Consider the following 10,696-nt stretch of genomic DNA (forward strand, 5'->3'; position numbering starts at 1 on the left):
GGGATAACTGATACCTCAACGGCCAATCAGACAGTCACATAAAGATACCTGATCTGCTGCGAGCCAATGAGACGCCTCCTGTGCAAAAACTTTGACGAGGGCCACAGCTGCGGCCTAGGATGAGTAGCCAATAGGAATATGTTTCCAGGACGATAGTGGTGGACATACCACGCTGTTGTTGTAAGAGTGTGATCAAACCACAGCCTGGAAGCAGTAGAATGAAAAACACATTATAAGCCAAGTACAATACAATACAGACATGTGCCTTGAGAAGCGATCAGAACTAATATTTTAAAAGTACATGTGGCAGAAGAACGGCGCATCATAATGAGTAGAGGATTATGGGGGATATGTAGGAGTATTGGACTGTCCACGTTATTCTACATAAACAGAAAAGCCTTATGCAACGTGACACAAAGTGAGGTTCCGTAAGGATAAATGACTCAGAGTGTATTGAGCGTAGCTTTCACATTCAGTCTGACACACCGTAGGCAATTAGATCTTTTCCCCTCCTCTTACAGTCACCTATAAAATAGTGGCATTTCCAAGGAATGAGGTCATCATGTTAATGTGTATAGGTGCTCGTGATTAGTGCTTCTATAAATAGCGTGAATGTACTTTCATATCACTGAAGCTCATACACAGACGCTCTTCAGACCCTCCCATTGGAGTCAGCAAGTTAAGATTACTTTTATTGTTCATAGTCACACTTCCTCCTATAGGGGAAGGGGGGGGGGTGCATGTATGTAACATGGTTCATGGCTATCCATCCAATAGTTGTTAAAACATTTAATGAAGTTGACATTTTAATATTAATATCACTTTCAATGGTGGTACTAGATCAAAAGTCACCACAATCGGTAAGGATTTATCCTCTACATGAATATGTCTGCAAAAGTGTTGGCCAATCTACCTGTTGTAGTAGATCTTGGCATATTGAACAATTAAATGTGAAGGCATTACCAAAGTCCGCCAGGAACCATGACAATCCCAAGCAAATATCATAACAATCCATCTATTAGTTATCAAGTGATGTCATGCCAACTTCCTGTGGGAGTTTGTGGAAAGACAAGGCGTTGACCAAAGTCAATTGGATTCATACTCTGGGGATCATGAATGTCTGTACCATATGTTGTGTCAATCCAGCCTACTAAAGTTGAGATGTTTCACAAAGTATGAACAGGAAATCCCCAAATTCAGATGAATTCATCCTTTGGAACCATGACTATGTATACCAAATTGCATGTCAACCCAACCAGTAGTTGTCCAGAAATGTCACTAAAAAGTAAATATGTCAACCTCATGGGGGCGTGATCGGAAAGACAAGGGGTTCACCAAAGTCAGATGAATTCATCCTCTTGGAACCATGACTATGTATACCAACATTTTACCAATACATCAAATATTTGTTGAGATATTTCATAAAAGGGAAGAAAAAGTCAACCTCACGGGATTCTAATGTAAAACAAGGGATCAACAAATTCAGTTGGATTCATCCTCTGGGAACCATGAAGATCTTTACCAAATTCCATGGCAATCCAACCAATAGTTGAAATGTTTTAGTCTAGTCAAAAAAGTGGACTGACAGACTGTCGTGGTGCTAGCACGGCTTGACATATTCATTTTATAATGATATATAAAGAGAGGAACGCAGGAAATCTTCTCATGAAGAGAGAACATGTTGTCTTTTCTGAATGAATGATTAAAAGCAAAATGGTTTCACTTGAATATTCTCTTCATCGTCTTCTGATTTGTTTCAGATCTAAAATGGAGGGCAGTAAGGCAGAAGAGGGTGTATCTTTTGTCTTCCGCTCTCTTAGACTCCAAGATGAACCCTGCTGCAGAGGACAAAGATCCTTCCCAATCTGCTATTTACACTTCGCAAACACTGAAACCATGACATCATCATTCCGGGGTAAAGCCGCTGCGGTCCTGCAGTCGACCCAGCAACCTCACAGTGAAAATAAATCACACTTAAAGTGGCCTCCGATTGCTTTTAATCTGCCCTTAATGAAGTCTGGCACATTTCCCTCTGGTGTGGCTCCATGACACGGCCGTGATCTACGGGCCAAGCCGGAGACCCGAGGGCTGCGGCCTCTCTGGAGCTGTGGGACATGTGGCTTAGGCCGGGGCTATGGATCCAGGTATGAGCGGAGCCCCTTTGGCATGTAAGGGGTCGAGTGGTTAACCCTCGTTATCTGGAGAGGACTAGGAACATGTGAGTCGGACGTTCCAGCTGTAATCAATATCAAGCAGCCATTAACCAGTGAGACAACACGTCTTCTCAAAGCCACACACATAAGCACTTAGCAGCATGTTTCCCGTCCGTCTCACGCACTGTAAAGCATTCACTAAAGGAAACACTAGGGCATAGACGCAAACAACATGGAAATACTCCAAACACCGGGCTTGTTATAATAGTGGGAAAAGTCTGTTAATGTAAACAGACTATTTTCGGAGTGCGACACATGAAAAGTTGTCGTGTGAGCTATTCCTGCTGCTTTGATTCAACTGTAAGAGCAGCGAGGCCGAAACACAACAGCTGGGGCATCCTCAGACTTGCATTTCCTGTTTGCGGCATACGCTTGATTGCTGTCCAGACGTCTTCCTCCTCTTTCTTTCCCCCTTCTCTTGCTTCACTCCACCTCCTCTCCTTTTTCCATCTCAGCCATCATGACTGACAGGGTTGCACTGATTACAGACAAATAACAATCTGCGCTAAACATGTCCTCTGCAATTTAACATCCCAGCAGGAGATGTAAGCAAAACCTCATCTCTTCTCCTCTCCTCTCATATCAGTAATTAGGTCTGATAACAAGCCACGACAATGGATGTTTCGTGTAGCCGTCTTTGTCTACATATAAACATCTGGGGATCTTGATAACAATCGTGATTAGAAGCCGGTTCTGATCCTCCTATCTTAACTCGCCACAGTTCCCTGCATTATACCTTTTTTAGCCTCTCGGATGAGATTAGAATTGAAAAAGAGAAATTGTTCTTTGATGCTTAATATCAAAAGAACTCTGCGCTCAACAATTCCCCCTTGAAAGTTAGGCCATGCAGACACACAAACACACACACAGAGACACACACCTTATTAACTGGCTGTGATTATTTGTTAGCGTAAACTGCATTCTGTAGGCCTGTGGCCCGGAGGGTTTAGAAAACAGCTAAATTGATGGAGAGAATATGCCAAATGCTGGCCTGGGGGGGATGTTCTGTCCATTCTAATAGAATTACAAGCCTCTGATAGATGAGTCTTTTCTCCAAGGCTACTTGTCTGTCAAACATTAGGTCACACTCAGCTTCCAGACTGGAAGGGGAAGAGGGGGAGAAAGCAGCTAGAGAAGAAGAGGAGGGGGGATAGCAGGGGGCTCAGGGCATGGAGAAGAAAACGTCTGGAGAGGTGCCTCACTCCCTGCCAAGAAAATGAGGGCAACAAAAGTGAAAAAGGGGTTAGAGGAGAGAGGGAAAGGAATGAGAGAAAGAGAGAGGGTGGGAGCCGGTTGAAAGAGAGTGAAAATGAGTGCGGGTGGGGGTTAAAGAAAGAGGAGAGAGTGAGGAGGCTACAAAAGAGTGCATTCGAATCCGCTCTAATTAAGGCCTGCATGATGGACAGGACCTGCGGACGTGCCTTCTTTTCTTTTCGAGTGTGTGTGAGGGGACGGTGTGATGGTGGGAGGGGCCGGGCCTCTAGTAGAGATGTCTACTGCCAGCAGTCTGAATGGGACAAAGACCTGAATAGAAACTTCAAAGCGACCTCTGTGAGCTCACCCCCCCCACCCCTCCTTCTTCACAGTCTCTTGGCTGTATGATGGTCAACAAGCTCCTGTTCAAGTGGTGTGTGTGTGTGTGTGTGTGTGTGTGTGTGTGTGTGTGTGTGTGTGTGTGTGTGTGTGTGTGTGTGTGTTTGTGTTTGTGTGTGTGTGTGTTCTCACGGCATGTGTGATTCTGTTTTCCAGGCTGTTATTTTCTGACTGCTACATGCATTTCTTGGCAGCTATGCGTGTAGTGTGGATTTCAAACGGTGTCTATCTGCCCGCGCATGTTTTGTCCCGTGTGTGGGGATGTGTGTGTTTGCTAGAAGAGCAGAGTGCAGGATGCAGATATAATTGGAGCAGAGGATCTGACTCATTGCTCTCTCCCTTTTGAACCGAGCACTGGCGGCTGGGATTGGATCTGAAACAAGTAGCCCACAGAGCTGACGTGCTGAAGAAATTATTGTTGCTAAATTACACGGAGGGATTCGGCGTCTAATTCCATCCCAATGTCCTTACTGATTTTGGCCCACGCTTTATGATCTTGTGGCTTGCGTCATCTAATTCTGTTTGGCTCCAGTTCAGGGGCTTCTAATGATCTTCCACTTATCACCCCTCTCTCTACAGTAGATACTCCTCAAAGTGGCTCTCTCAGCAAAGCAACAGCCTCACACGACTCCACCGAGTTGGAATTCGTCCTGGGGCCCCTGAGAAAAACAGGAAGGCCCGGGGTGATGGCCAGGGCAGCCGAACAGATAAGATTTGTGTGTGTTTTGTGAGGTTCGGCATCTGTGTGACCGTGTGTGTGTGTGTGTGTGTGTGTGTGTGTGTGTGTGTTGGAGCCCCTCACCAAGGTATCTGTCCTGCCTGAGCCCACTTCGCATCAGTCAAGAGCCAGGTCAGGCTGCAAAGCCCCCCCCGGGATCAACGTGTCACTGTAGCCACTCTGTGTCGCTGACATGTCCTCGGTGACATCATCACTCGGGGACACTGAACAGATGATTAATCTCTCTTCAATGCTCAGCTGAAGAGCCATTTAGAGCCCACCTCTAATCAGAAGAAAGTGGCCCCAACTATCTCATCAGCGCTGCCTTTCTTCCCGCTGGCAGGTGCTGTGTAACCGCAGCTTTGATCATATATTTATATTTTAAGAGGTAATACGTAAGCTCTTCATGCAGCCCCATACCTCATAATGCCTGTGGAGAAAACACCCTGTGAATGTGATTTTATTTCCTGTTGCTGTCACCTGTTTCCTGGGAAATTACGTTTTATATACCAACCATAGAAAATCACATTGAGATAACCTTATCTGCAGATAGAATGCTATCTGTCATCCTGCTTATGTCATGAGCATGAGTGTGTGCAGCTATAAATAAAGAGGCCATAAAAATCCTGGAGGAGGTCCGTAGTGTGTAATGCCCCCCCCCCGACACACACACACACACACACACACACACACACACACGCATAAAGCTGTAAGTATGACACGCCTTTAAAACAAAATAATCACAGCTAATGTACAAGCGTGTGCTCATGCGCCCACAGGACAACGAGGAAACATTGCACCCCAGCACGCACTGTTACACAAACACACCTTTGGCAACATGAGATATATACAGTGAGAAACACACTTTAAACCAAGGGAGGAAAACCTAAATCTGAGGGTGTCCTTGTTAGTAAGAAGCAGAGGGTACACGAGGGCTCTCAGCCGCATCATCAAAGCCTCAGCAATTACTCCCATGCTCCCACACTCTGGCATAAATCTGCTCTTATCTCGGCTCGCTTCAGGATCAGGGAATATCAGCTCCAGCATCTGCTCCATCTACAAACTCAGCCACTAAAAGCACAACAAAGTGGCTCTGCAGGCATAAATAAAGGCAGGAGGGGCACCGGAAAAAGAAAAAAGAAGAGAAACAGAGAATGAAAGATACAGACGGAGACATAGGGGTGTGTGTGTGTGTGTGTGTATGTGTGTGTTCTGGCTTGTCTTATTTGCCTGGAGCATTGGGGCTCGCTCACACTGTGATCTGTCAATCAGCCGGTCAGAAGGGAAACTTTCCTATAAGTGATTTCCAAGCTCGGCTCCGGAGGAATTCTTCACGGGAAATTAAGACATATGGAGTGGAGGCAGGTCACCAGCCCGGGTTTGGGGGTAAAAGGTCAGAGTTGAGGGTTTAGTGGTCAGGGGCAGATATGAAGTTAAGACCGGCATGTCATATTTATTGGTGGGGTTAAGATAATCATCGACTGTTTGTCAAACGGAACCTATGAACTCGGGATTAAGGCCCCCGAAGGACACATTTTTAGCATTATTAACTTAGACAAGGACAACTCCGCAGATTTTCCAGGTCAGACTAAAGTTCTGCAGCTGGATGCAGTGGCGGCGGTGACGGATGAACAGGTCTTCCAACTATTTTTAGGAGGATGTTTATTTTGCTCACGGCCGGACTGAAGCAACATCTTTCATCCTGACCTCTTTATCGCAGCTGTGACCCTGACCTCCCTCCTCCTCCTGCCATTCTGTCTCCTGTACCTCCCTTATGCATTTCCTCCTTCCTCTCTAGGCCTTCCACTCCTTCTTCGCCCTGAGCCAACCACTCCCTGCTATACAAATACTCCTCGTACCAACCTGATACATTTTTCCTGCGATGTACAATATAGATACCACTCCAATTTACAACCATTTGGAAGGCTTTTAAATTAAACGTGCAGCTAAAAGCCCTCAAACGTTCTAGCCGTGAATCAGAGACAAAATGTTTCAAGTAAATTAGTTATGAGGAAATACCTCAGTTCCAGGTGCTGTGGAGGGGCCAGGGGTGAGAGGTGACGGGTCACACACCACCCCTCAGGGTTCCCTGACCTCACATGACTGATGAATAGTGTGCTAACAAGAAACAGCTCTCTCTCACCGAGTCTGCACTCTCTCTTCTTGTCTTTTGTTCTCCTCTCTGGGATGAGGTCTGGCAGCAGCAGAGTAGGAATACTTCTACCTGCTGAACCTTTAAAGTACCCCGCCATCTGTCAACCCCCTCGGATTTATAAGTATCATCATATCACATTCAAACTAGGCACTGTCGCACTCTTACATAACCTAACCCCTATCTACTAGCGCATGCAATACTTAAGAATAGATTGAATAAATTATCATTGGGTGAGGTGTTAAATCTTGGCTGGCTATTGAAGCGCTCTCTTTTCTAATGAGGCTGCACTACCTCATCTCTGGCTCGCAGGGAAAGCTAATAATCACAGGCACAAGCATGGGCCGCCAAACACATGCAGACACACCCAGTACACCCCCCGCATGCATGCACAAATGGACATTGGAGGCACACTTAACACGTGCACACGCACCCCGGCCATTTGCACAGTCATATCATAGAGCCAATTAAGGGGATGAGTCTTATTAGCAGAGGTGTCCGAGGCCTCGTAAATCACCGGGGTTTCCTGGCAGGGGCTTGTGACATGCAGAGCTCTCCCTCATCTTTATTAGACCTGTCTCATCACGCCCTTATAAGACACTCATCCAAACTTTACAGAGACTCATGATTTAGCAGAGCTGGCTCGGCATAGACATGCGTTCAGTCATCTGCGCGGGTCACCTTTGAATAAGCTTCAAAGGATTAGAAAATGGAGGAATTGTAAGCCTTCTGTGGCACAGTCAGTCGGTTGTAGAATTTTTTACTTATCTAAAATACAAGTGTTGAAATACTTTGTTACAAGTAAAAGTCCTACATTCAAAATGTTCCATAAGTACAGTATAGTGTTAGCGGTATTAGCATCAGATTACATTGAACATACTAAAACGTAAAGTACTCCTCATGACCTCAGACTGCAATATATATTATGTCGTTGGATTATAATGATCAATGCATTCATGTATTTATCTCCTAAATGCTGCAGATGGAAAAGGAAGAGCTTATCTTTGTACTTAAATGCTGCTGGGGAGGTCGACATTTCACCAAGGGATGAATGATGTAATTAAGTTATAGAGTCAATGATTTATACTGAGCTATAATGATCAATGCTAAATGATTTGTTGGTTTAAATATGTATCATTCATCTGAATCTCTATCTTCAGAGGCTAAAGGTATCAACTGAATGTAGTGGAACATAGTGTATGAACAGAAGAACTTGTATTATTGCAAACAAACAACAATGGGGGCAGAATTGGCAAGGGACTCCAATTTCTTTTCTGGATTTACAATTGTACAGTTTGTGTCTGTACGTTTGTGTCATCTTGTGAAGATGACAGGAAAATGTGATACAAATTTGGTCACAAAGAAAATGTAGTTGAATAAAAATCACAATATCAAACTGGGAGTTAAAGTGGAGTGGATGTAAAGTATCAGGGAATGGAAATACTTAAATGAAGTACCTTAAAATTGTACTTGAGAGAATCTACTTATAGCGCTACTCGGCACAGTGCTAGCTCACACACAGGCTCAAAGAGCTTCCCTCTAATTGAAAACCATCATTATTTCCACTGGGACAAGTGAAAGGGGCTTCACTACAATGATGTGAGGTGAGGAGAGAAGGTGTCGAGAATCAGATTTCATGGTAACCCCGGGTAAATATCACCCTGCTCCCAACTGACATCTCTCCTTGTTTTCCTGCCTCGCGGGGCCCAATGAATCGCCAGACCACCTGCAGCTCTGCTGATGACAGATTCCCTCCACACACTGGACCATCCCAGCCCTCAGTGTCAAAGGGGCACTAATCCTCCTGCTTCTGTCCTATAAACACAATAGGCCTGTCACTCGTTCACTCATTCAGCATACCTTTAGCTGTTCTGCCCGTGTGTCAATACGGGGAACACCGACGGAACGAGGACAGTAGTTCCCACGCCGCTCTATTCATAGCTTTCCACAGGAATCTCTGACCTGTTCTGGCCTGTCTCATGAAACCTGCTCCTCATAATGAACGCCATTGATACCTTTTTTCATTTCACATTCACCTTGACATCTCCATTACGGCCCACAGAGCGTCATCCTCTTAATGCAGGAGATTATTTCCCCATTTATTTGGATACCAGACATCTTTATTGGGTGCTTGGCGTATTGGAAGCCGTTTACATTTTTTATTTCATTTTCTTGATATCAGATAGCAGTGTATACCAGTAGTTGGCTCTAACCCTAACCCTAACCCTAACCCTAGTTGGACAGTTGGTTAAACAAGCTTGTTATTCTGTCTCGGTAGTTGAACAAAAACTGGTACTAGTCAATCTTTTTCAGCAACCACTTTTGTCAAGCTAAATAAGCCTTACTAGTGACGGCAGGCGCCGCACCAGTGGCACCAAAGTCCAAACGCACCCACTAGTTTCAAAGTCTTAAAAATTAGCTAGAGTTGCTAACCTCTTAACTTGTGTAATATGGATTCAGCTCACTAGTCAACTCGTGGCCTACATTTTGCTAAACTAGTGCTGTCGAAAGTGAACATTTCACCTTAACTAGTTAAATATTTGAACAGTGTGTATAAATAGTTAACTAGTAAAGTCAGAAGACAATACTAGTCGGCAAGTGAGCATTTTGGCTTACACATCGAGGCTATACTAGAGGAGAAAATTGCCTTCTGATAAATACTCTTACGGCTTGCTCCTACAGCCACATTGTTGGAGTTGGCACAGAAATGTCAGGCATGGGGTTTACTGCACCATGAGGCAATGCTAGAAAATGAGTCTGGACATTTGAGCGTCAGTGGCCTGGAATTCTTACTGTTTGCGTGCCTCCGTTGGCCTAATCTGAGGCAGGTCCTGCTAAAAGATTTTCCAGGGTCAGCTGCCTCCAAGCTGAGGAGATTACCACCAATGCTCTCATTTACGATTAATCCGTGGAATTAAAATGCTGTGTTTATCTTCTTTCAGAGTACTGTAAAAAAAAAGTCTAGCCTTCCATGTGCTGCAGCTCTGAGAGTTAGAATCAATTAAATGAAAGAGCGGTTGTGATGAATATAGATTCCATGAAGTATTTGTCAGATCTTGTTAGTTTCCCCAGTGATATCTGCACATGCGTGTGTGGATCATGAGTCCCAGACCCTCCTTGACCCTCTTTGAGGTCTCAACACCAGCTCAACTGATAGGGCCTGTGGAGGCCCTTGGGTTATCAGGAGTAAATATAAGCCAGGAGCCCTGTGGCTCTGATTTAAACTGAGCAGCCCTGACCCCAGAAACACAAGTTCACCTAACTCAGAGCTAGAAGATACACTGCTGTCGGAACAACGGATGCACAAAGATATCCGCATGTCATCGGTCGAAAGAGGCTTCAAATTAAATTTGGATCAGACCAAAATAAACATTTCTGCTAACACGGACGACTGATTCAATTATGCGCATGTGAAACGAGCTATTGCCTAAGCAGGTAAACAAGTAAAAAAACATCTATGCAGTGGTTCATTTTCGTCCAGAAAAGATTCTGACTTAAAGGGTGCAGGCTTCTCAGCCTTGCTTTTCGGAATTAAAAAATAGAGCCACTTTTTTTTTTACTAAGAACTGAAGCTGCTTATTTTTTTAGCACTTTGGCAAAATGCATTAAAGGGTTGTTAGTTCAAATGAAGTGCAGGCAGATTTTGCCTAGTTTTAACTTTTTTCTACAAAGCCAAATAATGGGCTCCAATTCATTCACTTTACATTATTGAGTTGAAGCCACAATCTGTAAAGCATATGTTCTCATTTGGTGTCAGCATGATGATGTTAATTCCACTAAAGGAGGGGCCTGGTGTTATGTGGAAGAACATATGTGCATGTATCAATATTGGCCAAAAATGTGTTGAAAAATGTCAGCATGTTGTAAAAAATCAAATATGGTGCATTCCAAAGTGAGAACAAATCATACTTTAGAGAGAAAAGTAGACATACAAGTAAAGAAGTGTGAGATTTGGACATAAAGAAGGTCCTCATAAAACAGGTTTGACAATATGACAACTGCTTTACACTAAATCAAAAA

Source organism: Trematomus bernacchii, unplaced genomic scaffold (genome assembly GCF_902827165.1).
Source record: "Trematomus bernacchii unplaced genomic scaffold, fTreBer1.1, whole genome shotgun sequence".
In the NCBI taxonomy this organism is placed as follows: Eukaryota; Metazoa; Chordata; class Actinopteri; order Perciformes; family Nototheniidae; genus Trematomus; species Trematomus bernacchii.